This window comes from Mycteria americana, chromosome 3, assembly GCF_035582795.1.
Source record: "Mycteria americana isolate JAX WOST 10 ecotype Jacksonville Zoo and Gardens chromosome 3, USCA_MyAme_1.0, whole genome shotgun sequence".
NCBI lineage: Eukaryota > Metazoa > Chordata > Aves > Ciconiiformes > Ciconiidae > Mycteria > Mycteria americana.
In genome coordinates, this window is record NC_134367.1 from 121,840,973 (window position 1) to 121,856,176 (window position 15,204).

At 44.7% G+C, this 15,204-nt stretch overlaps 1 protein-coding gene across 5 annotated transcripts in view; it reads right to left on the minus strand.

Annotated features, from left to right (window-relative positions):
• The window catches only part of SERTAD2 (SERTA domain containing 2), an 85,249-nt gene extending 70,552 nt beyond the window's left edge, over window positions 1-14,697 (minus strand). For 2 of the 5 annotated variants that reach the window (XM_075496833.1, XM_075496829.1), the window contains exon 1: window positions 14,195-14,697. The gene's annotated coding sequence lies outside the window, so the exon portion shown is untranslated. Of the gene's footprint in view, window positions 1-12,352; window positions 12,374-14,194 lie in introns of those variants that run through there. The other 3 variants (XM_075496835.1, XM_075496832.1, XM_075496836.1) reach the window with 3 other exon arrangements.
• Between the last annotated feature and the right edge of the window lie 507 nt (window positions 14,698-15,204).

A 15,204-nucleotide genomic window follows, 5' to 3' on the forward strand; every position in this document is an offset into this window, starting at 1 on the left:
CTGCTCAAATCACAAGCTGGAAAAACTGGAAAGGTAAGCAGTCCAAATTAATGGGAACATCAAGTGAACTGTTTTGTTTATGTGTTGGTTTAACTGGAACAGGGAGCACAATTCCAGCTTTGGGCACTAGCTTTGTAGACATTCCCTTAGCTTACCTTCTACCTGAGAAAGCCATGTGCAGGCCTGAATTACTCCTGGTCTGTCCTCAAAACACATGACAGTTTCTTGAAGCTCCATGCTTGCATGGCAGCCATGGCCACAACTCTTATTATGGGATGGCAACATTCATATCCTACCAGCTCATTCTTCCAACTCCACGTAATTAGGAAGGAAAAAAAAAAATCAGAAACAACGCAGAGCAGGACGCTGTCTTTTTCCTCACACCGCTCCTCATGCATCATTGTTGCCACATCTTACCCATAGCATAGCATTTGCCCACCAAACTGGTATTTTTCTTATGGAAGGAGAAAAAGCAGTTTTTAGGAGTCCTACAACTGGTAGGAAATAATCAATTTAAGCCTAATGATTAAAAAATCCCCAGGTATATATTTATAGTTAATTTCTACCATAGAGCAGACTTCACCAGATGCTCAATTGCATTTCATCCTTAAGAGCAAACAAGGGCTCCTGCAGATTAGACCTTTCCAGCAGAGCTGTTGCAGATGGGCAGTTCACGGTGTCCTGCTAACTATCACCGAGACCACAGTGGTACAATGATTCTACCTACTAAAAGCAGTAAGTTAAAGCAAGCACCACAAAGGGAAGAAAAGTGGCATGGATCTTGCACATCACTCCTCTTCAAATTATTTATAAACTGCAGGATGGACCCATATTGTGGAGACAGAGAAATTCGAGCGTAGTGGCTTTATTACAAAACTCAGCGAAAGAGCGAGTGCCTAATACCCCCGTACACCAGGGCTGGTCGTCCCCACCTCCAATCCATATGATCAGCAATCCCAGAAACCAGCTTCTTCTGTGTGCACATTAAAGACCTCAATGAGAACATAAACGAGTCAAACCACCTTGCACAGTTTAAAACTACAGCATGACATAACTGCAAGTCATTGCCATTAGAAGTTTAAAAAAAAAAGTCCACACCTGCCAAATACAGCTCCGTAGTCCACTGCTGAGTTTTAATGACAACTGCTGCATCTTGGAAAGCTGTTCAATAACAAGGTACTACATTTCCCCTCCAGGACCAGAAATCAGGTATTGTCACTTATATACATAAAAGGCACACATAAGAAAATATCCCACAGCCATGTGCCTCACGCAGCAATCAAAATCTTGGACACCCTCTGCACACAGAAATTTGCTCTTATTACAATATATTCCAGTTGGTCAGCATGCTAAAAATCTCCACTCAAGATTTCTGGCTTTTCCAATTAAGCTTATAGACAAAAAGTCTTTTTTCCTTTAATGACATTGCCATTTATTGCAAAGCTATGATGAGTTCTTATCTCATTGTGGTGCCCCATGATAACTCATTATTCACTGAACTTCACTTTTTGATGTATGAGGAACAGCAACATATACTTAAATAGCTCTATTTAAACTGGCCCTATAGTTGAAACAAATCATTCCAAGCACAGCACTGCATTAGAGTCAGAACTGCTCAAAAGCTTAGAATACGATATTCTTCAATATTCACAGAGCTTAATATCTTCAAACAGAAATTACTCAAGCTGATGTATCCCTCATTATTATTAAGTCAAAGTTCTTCCAAACGAGAAGAGGATGATTGATAGTCAGAGATTACCAGGGCCAACACAGTGAGAGATCGCACTCTTTATGGCCACAAGCAAGCCTGGGAGGGCTCAGTTCCCCGACAGCCAAGCGCGCTGGGAATGCTGCGAAGTACCCTCAGGGCCCCTTGTCCAAGCCCAAGCGACTCCCTCATTCAACACCAGATCTGTCTGGTGCTGACAGGTAACAGAGCATTGCCTAGGCCTTCTAGGCCATGGGTAAAATGCAAGCTTTCAAACTTTATAGGAGGGAAAACCAAAAGAACCCACAAAAACAACAACAAAAAACCCCACAGCCAGAAAACAACACATGCACCAACACAGCTCCAGGCCTCTACCCCATCCCTCCAGTTGGTAAATGCTGTGAGATGTCAGGACCTTTCCAGGAATAAGGAGCACTGCTTGGATCAGGTTCTTTGCTCTGCCTAACACTGATGGGATTGGCTTGGGAATTCAAATTGAACCTGGGTTAGAGATGGCAAGTCCAGTTCAGTATGTCTAGAAACACTTTGAAAAGTGAAAATACAGTCATTGGCCTGGCCTGTTCACTACTAGCTTCCTATGTTAGATGCCTATGGCATGCTGGTATCGCAGGAGGGGAGGAGCCAGATTAGCATGCCCTAAATTGCACCTAAGTCCCTGTATGTTTTGTTTCCTTCCAGCTGACTCCTGGCCTTCAAGCACAGAGCCTTAGGTGGAATTTAGGCCATGAGAACCTGGTCTTCAGCCTCTCAGCAAGTGGAAATACCCAGAGCTGACTTGGGCTGGAAGATACTGAACACATTACAGGAGAAAATACACCTGCTGAGTGTACATATACAAACACACACAGAGCAATGTAATTCTTCTGCCTCAGGGGTCCCCAGACTTTGAACTTGACCTGTCACACAAAGAAAAGCAGAGCTGAATTTATATACATGGAGCATGTTGCAACTGGACACTGCAGGTAAAGTGTGTAACGTGAACAACCTCCGCCCGCTGACCATGCTCTGCAGGATCCAGAAGCCAGTTTTCAAAGCAAGACACTGTTATGTCTCACCCCTCATCCCTGTTACCACTGTACTGCTTACTGAAGTCAAGCTACTGAAATGTTTCTAAGAGCACAGGCAGTGTTATTTCCTTTCCATAGCTGTTATGTATCAGGAAAGATCGTAAGCAGATAATATCTCAGGCACAGGTAAGAAAGATGGCAGAGTTAATGTATCCAAATCTTTTTCACACGCAAGCACACACCCTGAAATAAGCCAGAAATGCTAATCGTGTTTATTACACTATAGTATAAACAGCAATCATGAAGCTAAAGAAAGTAACAAAGCACCCCTGCCTGAAGGGTCTTCTCCAGGCTATTATATATCAGAGGAAAGATAAAAGCAGAAGCTTGAGACATAGTAAAAGAAAAGCTCTCCCCAGATAGGAAGTCCAGCACTGAGCCCTAATATGCAGGAGTATTTCATTCTCCAGGGCCGAGTGGCTGTCTACGACACCGTTTCACATCCTAGCTCCAGAGCATCCTCCCGAAAGCAATTTGGGAGGGAGCAGACAGATACAGTCTCTCTCACACAGCATTCAGCTTCAGCAGCACAGGAGGGTTTCCTTTCTGAAGGAAAAGGGCACAGCTGTTCTCACCTCAGAACAGGAACTCCGCTGCAGAAAGCCTACAGACCCCACTGGCCATCTCCCTCTCCCCCAAACCCCTACACTAGGGAACAGGCCAGTACTTCACACCCCGGAGCTCAGTACATCGCTGTCTGGAGTCAGCTAATAAGTGTTGTTAAGAACAAGGCTGCATCTTAAACCCACCCATCACAGAAGCAGAAAGGAGGTTCCTACATCCACGCACTAAGACAGGAACCTGTCCTTCAAAAAGCTGAAGTTCCTCACTTCCTATACAAGGCACTAGCAGCAGTGGCCACAAGTCCATATCCTCCATGCAGCAGAGCAGGACTTAGCTTCCTCAGGTGAGGCAGACTGATGACTTCCTCCCTGCCATTTCCACCCCAACCCAAGTTGGCTGAGGTCTTGCAGGAGCAGTGCCCTAAGCCTCCAGACTATCCTGTGCAAGATGGAGAGATGACTCTCAGCTCCTGCAGCAGAAATGAGCCTGCCTTGCAGAACAGACACTGGTTAAAATGCAGAGCAGGAATGGGGAGCAGAGAGGCTCTTCCTGTTCGCACAGGCACTCCCCAGGGAGAAAGAGCCACTGGTCCCAGCTCCGAGAACCAGTTGGTCCAAACACCAGCTCATTAAATGCACCAAAGGCTCTGGGGGCAGGCAGCGTATCCTGGATTCTCCTCTACCTCATCTCCGACTGTCCTTCAAAAGAAGGAAGCAGCAAAGACATGTCCAATGCCATGGGCATGCGTTTGGTGAGTTACAAGAGTGTCTCAAGGAGCTTCAGCAGAAGAACATCCAGCTTCCGCATTTAAGTTTGAAGTGCATATTGAGATGGTAACTGCTGCAAGATGAGGACATTTCCAGTCATGCTCAGCAACAGAGAAAGATAACAATAGATTTGTTAAAGCAGAGTACTGAGATTAAGGGGCCCTTCTTTCTACTGCCCATTCTGACACCACATTAAACACCCCTCTACAAAAAGATGAGCAATACAATTCTTCCTTGACATCACAGGAACACTTAAGACTATGTTAATTGAGTCAGGGCCTTGGTCTTCTTGCAAATCAAGTGAAGGACAGAATATATACAAGGTAGTCAGTTTACATGAACAATATATGACATTTTTAAAAATCAGACTTTTTTCCTTGTGCACTCAATACTACTAAATTTTGCCTTGTCCTGTACAAAGCATACAAGGTTAGAAGCAAAACAAGGTCTTCTCCTACACTTGATGTTACATTGGCAGTGCTAGATGCCTTGCTGCTCATCTTCCCACACCTGGGGATGTTCCATGAGTAGCCCACTGTTCCCATCCACTCCATGTCACACTCTAATAGAGAAAAACAGTTCATCGCTGTTACTCCCTGTTCTTGGGCCACCGAGGAGGCACCACAAACAAAAGCGAACAACATGCAACTGCTCTGTTTGCATGTCCTGAGGACTGGCTCTGCACACTGGTGCCTGAAGAACAAGCACATTGCAAAAGCATTATGTTTCCAGTGGCAAGATGGATGGGAAAAGTGCCAGCCACTAGCTGTAACCCTTTTGTCATGCCAATTGCTGGCTGCTATGAGGATGTACGTTAGATACCTCCTTAGAAAAGAGCTCTGCATCTCATCCTTCCAGATGGAGAAGGAATGATTCATACGCACATAAGCAATGCTAGAATGACGGCTGAAGAGAAAACATTTTCTTTGTTTTCTGTTTTGTGTTACAGACATGCTCAGGGGCCTTAATCGCAGCAAAAATTGAATTGAAGACGATGACACTTTGTGCCCCAAGGAATGCATATGCAAAACCCCAATGCTACTTCTCACTGGCCTTGTCAAGCCTCATGTTGCACACACACACCTCGCATGCCTCATTCCCCTGCTTTCTCATTTTTGCAGCATTTCTCTGCACAGAACATGACAGAGTAACTCCACTTACACAGCCGTCACACCGCACAATGACAAATACAGGGGAAAGCATCCAAGAGACGGATCAGGTGTCGGGAGCTCTAAACTGACCAAGGACTGACTTGTAATGCAGAAGCAAAGCAAAGGATCTCTTTTCTTTCCAGACACACCAGGGATCAAAACACACACATTTACTAGGCCTAGATGGGTGATAAATGCAGAATAGACAGAAGGCTTGGCAGTCAGAGCACTTGTCTGCATGGTGCCCGTTTCTTTCATGGAGGCCACTGCATGTATCCTCCTCCCCACCTCACCTGCACAGCACCTTTGCCACACACTCCCACTCCTCTCAAGGGCTCTGCATCCTGTGAATCTCATTCTGTTTCTCAGTACTAACCTGTAAATTCCCACCAATTTACTTTCCTCTGGCCCCTCAGATTTGTGAAGTCCTTGGAGCAGAGATTATCCATAAGCACCTGGAAAGTATCTGGAATATTCCGAGTCCTACTGCAGGTAAATAAACAAACAGCAGTGCATAAGCACACAATACGTATATTAAGCCAAGCATATAGCAGTCACCTCTGACAACAAAAGCGACGGCAGTAGCTTCCCCCGTCACACAGTGGTAGAAAATCTACATTTCAGGGTACATCCACTGACCAGGAAAACCTTCAGGTTTGCCTTCCCTGCCATCCACTTCCCTCTTTCCCCCATCACATTATCCATTTCTGAAATCCATGTCCCACTTTTTATTATAAATTATTCTAATCAGTTTTGTGGCATGGCAGAAATCCAGCATAACCTTCAGAAATATGCATGCGCATACTGGCTCTATAGCTTCTTCATTTCATAGGAGCCTTTCACAACAGCCTGGTGCAGAGTCTGGAAGCATTTGGCAACCTTTCTTAGCAGCACCACCATGGTGGTGACCCTTTCCTAAAGGGTGCTAGATGCATTCACCTATGCTACTTCCTCCTTTGTAAAAGAAGGCTTTTCCCTTAATCTCTCATTAAAGCCAGGAAAAAGTGTTCAAGTGGGAATTTTTCCTCTGCTGTTCTTCAGGTTGAAGAAGTGTGACTAGGGGGTGGCAAAGGGGCTAGAGAGAACATCTGCAGTCTAATGCAGACTTTCTTTCCCACCCCACCCTCTTCTGAATGGAAAGATGTAAGATAGGCTGGGTAATTGCTCCAGCTCCTTCAGAATCAGGGTTCAAGTGGGGAAGAAAGGGAAACGAAAAAGAAAAAATAAAACAAAACACACAGAAAATCCCCAGAGATAATAAGGATCCTTAACTTTTCTTGGGTAAGAAGCACAGGCTACTTTCGTAGCTCTCGAAAGAAGCCCTACGCAGTTTGTTCACTCATGCTGCAACAGCTCCAGAAGGAATCTGGATCTGTGGCTTTCCCATAAAACTAATAAGGGGGTCTGAACCCCACATTGGGGAGGGAGAATAAAAAAAACACAACAACAAGCAATTTAAACACAGAGCACTACCATCTTGTTAGATAATATGTTAAGAACTCATCTGCAAGTCTGTCTCAGTCAATGAGGGACATAAATCAGGAAGATACAGTAATACTCACTAGCATGCAATTAGTCACTGCTGTAAGCACTTTAACTCTGGATTTCTTGGATTATAACATTTCAAACACTGTTGTTTTATAGGAGCAATATGATAGCTGTCCAAGCACCACAAGCAAATTATACTACCAGGACATTCGGGCAATGGATTATCACAGCAAAGGAAATGGATTATCATAGTTTTTATTCTGAACAAGGGAAGACTATCTCATTTTCAACATGGCAGGGGGGAGAGTAGAAGATTATACCCAAATTGTGTTTTTTTGTTGTGTGTCATGTCCCCCCCCTTTTGGAATTTCCAAGGTAGGAATGCCACAAAAATCTGCCAATCTGAAAAGACAGAAACTGCCTTTCCCTAGAATTTGCACTGAAATATCTGAAAACATGGAATAAATTAAAAATACTCCAAATCAAAGGGCAGTTAAAATTCCTTGTCTTGGCTGAATGCTGGAAGGATGCCCTATTCCTGCGCATTTTCCCATTGCATATCTGGCTGCTACCTCTTTCATTTGATACCAGGCAATGACCATCACACCACCAGGCCTAGAGACTTCAGCTCTGTTTAGAAACTTTACTATCAGATAGGTTCCCTCGCATAGGAAGGAGGGCCACTTACCTTCCAAAATCTTCAAACTAGCAGGTTCAGCAAAGGATTGGTGTGTTGCTTTAAAAAGGTTTAATAGCTTAAAAGGCTGCACCTTTTTACCTTTACATCCCCACAGAAAACTTATCTGATTTTATACCTTAGTTCTCACATTGCATCACAAACCAAATATTAGCTTTTTAACTTCACAAATCTTGTTTGGTTTTGTTTGTTTGTTTGTTTTTAAAGAGTATTTTGATACCTTCAACACATACATACATACTTTTTGGTGCATGGTACTCAAGATGCCCTGATTCTGACCTCAATTTCTTTGGCAATGGCCAAATATTCCAGCACAGGATGAGGGAAAACCCACTAAGTCTTAATAACATCCCTGCGATGCAGTCTAAGAGGTCACTAGTAGCCATGACATATTAAAGATGAGAAAAGACTAAAACAGAGAAGACAGCCAAATAACTAGAAGCAGAACCATCAAAAAAAAATAGAACTGAGCTCCACAAAGCATAGAAGAAGCAGAAAACCTGCTTTGCCACAGCACAGGGCACATGTCTGAAGCTGATGGCACCTGGGTACTATTCCTGGCTGTGGTCCTGACTCCTTCTGGATGACTGCACCAACTCATGTCACACCTCCAGCAGGCTCTCCCTTCACATTTTCCTTTTGGACTATGGGTCAGCGGTGGTGAACCTTTTCCTTGCCAAGGGCAGAGGACACTAAATATTACTGGCATCTCATACCTCAACATGTGCCTTAGCACTGCATACAGCAGCACAACTGCTCTCGATAGCAAAACCAAGAAGTGTGGGCCACAAAAAACAGGAGCTGGATGCCCGTCCCCCAGATTTCACATTCCCACTGTAAGCTTTTTAAGGAAGGATCAGTTGCTATTTATTTGTACCCTGCATAGAGCAGTGTTATTTGGAGCTGTTAATGTGATTCTCTAAGCAAGCAGCAACACTGGTAGTTGATTAAGACTAGAAAGAGCAACAACAAATGGAAAAAAAAAATTGGCTGGAAAGAAGTGGAAGGAATGAAAAACAAGGACAGAAAAGGAATTCAAGTAGGACCGAAAGAAGGAAAGCAGATGATGAAAAGATACTTAGAAGAAAGGAAACCAAAAAAAGATAACCAAAAGTGAAAAAGGCATCCACAGGAATACCTGACTTCATTTCAACAAAAAACAGGGTGCATATCTTTTTTAAATGAGGATGTTGAATTTGGATAATCAAACAAGCAGTATTTTATTTTGCCCCACAGCAAATATATGAATATAGGCTTTTAAATTTTAGAAAGGAAGAATCCAAGCTCTCAACGCACTTGTTCTCAGAACTAATGCTTTAACCACATTAGTAACAGCTTACAAAAAGACAGCAAAGTGACTACAATTCCTTCTCTATCTAGCAGCTACTTTTTCAGAGTCACTATCACTACTGTAATTTTTCAGTTATGAAGGACTTTATCCTCATTATTTCGTGGGACCTTCACTCCTATTTCACATGGTAGGAGCTAAAAAGGTTTTGTTCAGGTTCAGCTGAGATCTCTTCATCCATGGTTTTTTTCATTGCTGTGTTCTTAAGCTGTCCTTAACTGGACACCCATGGCAATGCCAGAGATATGAAGCACTGTGGATCACTACGACTACAGGCAAATATTTTAGAGAGTCAGGAATTTACTTGCATACTACGTTACTCCAACTCCCCTGCCCTTCCTGTGACTTCACCTGCTCATAATCATTAGAAAGCAGAGTGTCATTTCTAAGCTGTAGTTGAGCACTGAAAGCACCATGCTGGCCCTCACTGGCTCTATTTAATTAGAGATTAGCAGAAACAATAAAGCATAGGGAGAATATAAACATAATGTTGCCAGTTTCTCAGTAAAAAGGTTTGGGTTACCAAAGAGATAAGAGGAAGACTGCCTATTTTATCTGTGCGGCCGGACTGGCAAGTTTACATTCACTGGAACCACGCCCCCATCAGAATTCCCTCTGAAATGTCAACACGAACCATATTATTAATTTTCCAAGTTGCTGACCTTTACTGTTGCCTGCATCATAAATCCAGCATTTTGAACTGTTTCTATTCATACAAGAACATGCTCCGCATGCCTCCCGATATCTGAACTCTGTACATACGCTGCTCATGTGTCACAGAACAGATGCTCGCTGCAGTGTCCCTGAAGAAGCTGCTGAGTTGGACCTTCCTAGTTCCACAAAGTCCACCAGATTACCATCAGTTATGCTATCCACCACTAAGGCAACCAGGTTTCCCAGGCTGCCCCAAAGCCCTTAGCGTATCTTACATTGAATAAAATGTTTCAGAGTATTTTATCAAGGGTCATAGCATACAGATATTTTAAAATAAAATAATTTCATTATGAACTTAAGTTTAACTTCAGTCAGGAAGAAAAAAAACCCATAAAGTCCTTGGATTAGAAGACAGCCGTTCCCATTTATTGTTCCTCCCTATTAAAATGTTTTATATAGATCATCAGAACTTAATGCATCATACATGTTACACAGTGCTCAACATAAGGCTGTCGATCTGTCATTTCTCTGTAAGCACCTAATGTGATGAATGATCTGGTTACTTGTCTTTCTGGTATAAAAGCGGGAGAAGCTTTGAGACAAAGAAATAAAGGCCAATGCATATTACGGGTCTTACAGTGATTAATATCAGCCTTCCTGACTCACATCTCTGAAAACAGTTAAGGTCACTATTTCTCTTTTATTTTTACCATGGATTTCAGTACATCTCATCAGATCCCTCCAAACACTTGAGATAATTTAATTTAAAGCAGAAACAGGAATGCCAGGAACATACAGCATTTGGGCTACAACAAAACAATGCCACACCAGCATGTCATAAGAAAAATTCACTCTTCGCTCTTCCTTCTGACCTTCACTCTTGCCTCTGCTTGACAAACAGACACACTTGAAGCCACTTGCAGGCCAGGATGTTAGTGTGATTTCTGGAAGACAATCTAATAAATAAAGATTTAAAAAGAGTTAAAAAAAATCTGACTACTTATTGTCTGAACTGAAAAACCTGCCTTTCCAAATCAACTAATGGGTTGGCAAGCCTACATGAGAGGCAGACAAACAAATAGCATCTTTTCCTTTTAACATGGAATCTGCAATAAGAAAAAGAAATCAGCATTTTATTGATTTCCATAATACCATCTCTACAGCTTAACAAACTCACTCAGCTGCTAATGCTAATTCACTGATGCTATGGAGCCTTCCCATATAATTATACACCCTCCACTTCGCTGAGCCCCAGGGCGCTGTTTCTAACTTTCCAGAGGACCACTGCACTGAAAGTAGAAACAAAACCCCTCTCTTTCATTACCCAAAGCAAACTGCAAGCCAAATTTTGCTTATTTAAATGGGAAATTAGAGAGACTTAATTTTTAAGACAGGGAATAATCTGCCAGTCTGTGTGTATTTTCAGATTTGATATCGTGACAACAAATTCTCATTTAAACTCTTCTCCCCACCCCTTATTTTTTTTCTTCCTGAGAGTACACAACAATACAACATATAAATATTGCAACAATTATGATTTCTAGGGAGAGATTCTAAAGTCCTTCTCAGCTCAGAAGTGTTTCAAGGGGGTGATTCAGAATCAGACATAGAGACTTTTGTGAATGTCACTATAATTAACATTATAAAAAATTGTAAAATATTACCGTTGCTATAGGAAATATTTTATAAGTGAATGTATATTTCAAAGATATTTTTAATAAGTTTTTCTTTAAAAAAAAACCAACACAAAAACAAACCTTGGAACACCTTCTAAACCAAATTAAAGGAAGATATCTTCTCCAAGTCTAAAATACAAAATGTCCTAAATAATTAATGAAGTAAACTCTGCCATTTTTCTCCATTTCTCGAACAAATTCAGCAGTCCATAACCAAGCAGACAGCTCCAGTATACTTCAGTGAGAGTTTTGCTCAATTAGGGACTGCAGAATTTGGCCCAATTAATCTAGTACTGTCTATCTGGAAAGAATGTGGTGGAACTCTGCAGTTGTAAACACCCTCCCCGAATGGCTGTACCTAGTCCCCTTTCTTGCTCCCCCCGTTTACCCTGCCTTGATATTTCAGATCCAACCATATTGTATTCACCATCTCCATCAAGATTCAATGTGCCATTTGAGCTAAAATAGCTTAATTTTGCTATGGTTTCTCATGCATACATTAATTTGGAACCAGTTAATCTATTTCCTCTGAGAATGGTGAAATGTGTGGATTTTTGTTCAACAAACAAACAAGTTGACAGTATCAATACAGAGTTGGAGAGCCTCTAAAAACAATCTAGTTTGCATAATTAATGTTAATTACAATAACATCTCAATCAGTGACACAAAAGCTTAGCAATGAACACAGTCATACGAGGAAGTGAAAACATGAAACAAACATGAAAGAATTGTGTCTTGTTCTGAAAGAGTATCAAGCAAACTTTCAAGAGATTTATAAATAAGAACATAAAGGCAGAAAACAGTTCTGCTTTGTTAGACGTATTTTCTTTACAGGCTGCTTAGTACGGAGCTTTCTTCCGAGATTGTAATAAGACAGTGGATCTGAGCTGTGGACACACCAGATAATATTATCTTTCTACAACATCACATCCAAGCCATTATCAACTGCTTTAAAGAAAAACAACCGAGGGCCTGATCCTGCTGCCAGTGATTTCAATAGCAAACATTTAAACAATGCGATGTGAATGTTTGGCGGTGTTCTGGAGAAGGAGGGGAAGAAAAAAAAAAAAAACAACTCCAACTTGAACACCGCATGCAGGTATGGATTCCCTCAGGCATAGAGGAATTTCAGGACAAGATCATGAATTTTTCAACAATCTTTTCCTACTTCCCATAGCAACAAGGGAAAGCTAAACACACAGAAAACTTACCTGCCTGTTTCACCAGTAGCACAGAAGTCTTACGCGGGGTTTTTTTGGTACGGTCACTTAACAGAGCAGCTTTACATTTAATCCTCAGAAGTTTTCTTCACAACCCAAGAAAAATAGTTATCCAATATATTCTTATTTCAAAGGAAGGGGAAAAAATAGTTATGAAAAAATAAGCGCCACTCTACCTCACCCAGACTGGTACTGTAGTACACAAGTAGTCATACAAGCATCGCAGGGAGTACTTGCGCAGTAAAGTACCACTCAGCATGAGTAAGGGTGGCGTAATTGGGTCTGATGAGAGAAGGAGTCAGAGCTTGTCACGTCACTACTGTAGGGGCCTTTCTGAAAACATGGATTTCTTGATTACTTTTCACATTAATGCAAATCTGCTCCGTTAAAGTTAATGAAGTTACACTGGTGCTAAACTAATAGCAGACAAGAAGCAGGCCCACTTCCTATTCAAGAGACCACAGCTCAAGGACCCCCCCCATAAAGGCAAAATAACAGACATTTAGGAAGTTTCTGGGTTACATTGGGCAAGTTACTCCTTGGGATAAGGACTGATTTTCTATTTGGTATCAATCTCAGGACTGATTTTTTTTGTTTCCCCTCCCTCTCTTTCTAGATAGAGGCAAGACAAGATTTGTTAAAGACTTCATTTCCTCTAGAAATTCACTGATCTTAAGCATACTTAAGACTACACTTAAGTAGTCACTGACTAAAGCCGTGCTTTACTACTACTTATTTACAAGAGTGCTTGCCTTATAAAAAAGAAACTTCATGTGGAGGATTCTCAGAATGATGTTGGCCTTTCCTCCTAACAGAAGTTCAGTAGATTTATTTTTCAGATGTCTGAGAAAAATGATTTTGGAGCGCTGTGAGGCTTGGTAAACCTTCAGTTCAGCAATTAGTTTCTGTATGATATGAATTACAAAGATCAAGCAATTAATATTAATAACTAAACCCGGCAAAGCACTAAGGCTTCAGACGCCCTGTGTATGGAAATGCTGCTGTACTTGCTGGGGTTTTCCATGTATCTGTTATTTTAGCTACTCTGAACGTACACCACATTCACATTTCTAAAAATACATTAAGGAGGAAAAAAAAAAATCAATAGCAATGAAATAGAGACATAACCATTTTACATTAAACGCTCCCAATATCAATCCCAAGCCACCAAAACTCCCCACTGCAGACCACGGCTTCACCCTACGATACACGCATTTTCCTGCCAGCCAAGTCAAGCCCAGGTAATACCGAAACATCCAGGCACGACAAGGTGGGGAGGAGGATGGTGCGCCTGGAAATAAAAGAGCTGGGTTTCCCTGGTTTTCGAAGAAGGCCAGTGGCTAGAGCCCAGTCCGGAGGGGTCTGGCCCGACGCTCCACCCAGGCAGCTTTTGGGAGCCCCTTGCCCCTCACATCAACCTTCGCCACAGCCTCACCCACAGTCTCAACCAGGGGGAATAAAATAAAATAAAATAAAAACTACAATCAAATGTGTCATCGGCAGCATGACACGCATTTGTAGTTGGCAACGACGCCGAGTTTTCATATTTTTTTAATCCCCCCCCCCCCCCCCCCTCTTTTGCAGTCCGAGGGGGGAAGTATCTCCCCGGCCGGTGCCAGGCTGCGCTGTGAGGCGAATGCCCCCAACTTTCAAACAGTTGGCAGCCAGCGGAGGCACCCAGCCCGCCGCCGCCGCCACGGTCCCCCCGCCGCCTCCCCGGACACCCGGGGGCTGCCCCAGCCCGCCGCCCACCCCCTACCCCCCCACACCCCCCCCACACCCCCCCAGCCGGCAGAAAGGAGCGAGCCCGGGAAGGCCGTGCCCGGCACTCACCCGCTCCGGGGGGCTCCGCGGCGAGGGCCGTTGAGGACCGTTGAGGGAGGCGCTGAGGGGACGGGGGGCGGCCAAACGCGGGGTGGGGGTGTCAACGGAAAGAGGGGACGCGGGGGAGGGGGGGGGTGAAGAGGCAATGGGGGGACACACACACACGGGTGAGAAATTTAAACCGGAGAGGGAAATTAATTTAAAATGAGCGTGCGGCGAGGCGCCGGGCTGCGCGACGGAGGCGGCGGCCAGGCGCTGAGGCGGCTGTGCTCTCTATCCCATGCCGCTGCGGTGGCCCCGGGCGGTGGCGGCAGCCGAGCTGGGGGGGAAGTTGGGGCCGCAGCCGGCGGGGAGGATGTGACACCGTGACAAGTACGGCCCGCCAGCCATGTACCGGGGGAGGAGGCGGGGGAGGCGGCCGCCCGCGCGCAGGGGGCCGGGGCAGCCCAGGCAGCGCCGCCCGCCCGCACACGGCATTTAACGGCGCTGACGGGCCGCGCCGTGACTCACACACGGGAGTTAGTCACAGGGCGGGACCGGGGACAAGGGGGGGAAGCCGCCCCGCCCCGCCCCCCGGGCGCCCCGCCAGCCTACGGGGCGCCGCGGCCCGGCGGATTGGCGCGGCGGCCGGCCAATGGGCGCACGGATCTGCCGCCAGCGCTGGAGCGGCCCCTTCGGCCCAATGAGTCTTCTGAGGACACTGCCGCGAAGTGTTGGGGAGGGCTGGAGGGAGCCCCGCGGGGCGGGAGCTGCGCCCTGGCCTGCCACTGCGGCCAACCAGTATTGAGGATTGCGTTGATGGGCGGCCCGGCCCGGCCCAATCAAAAGGGTGTGGGGGAAGGTGGAGGGAGGGGGGAGATGCGCCTTCCCCGCCCCCTCCCCGGGAGATGGTCACGCAGAGAGCGGAGGGCGGGGGATGGAGCGTGACTGGAGCCGGCGGGCGGGCGGCCCGGCCCGGCCTGGCCCGGTCCGACCCGACCCGACCCGACCCGACCCGGGGGAGGGGCGCGGGCATCCAG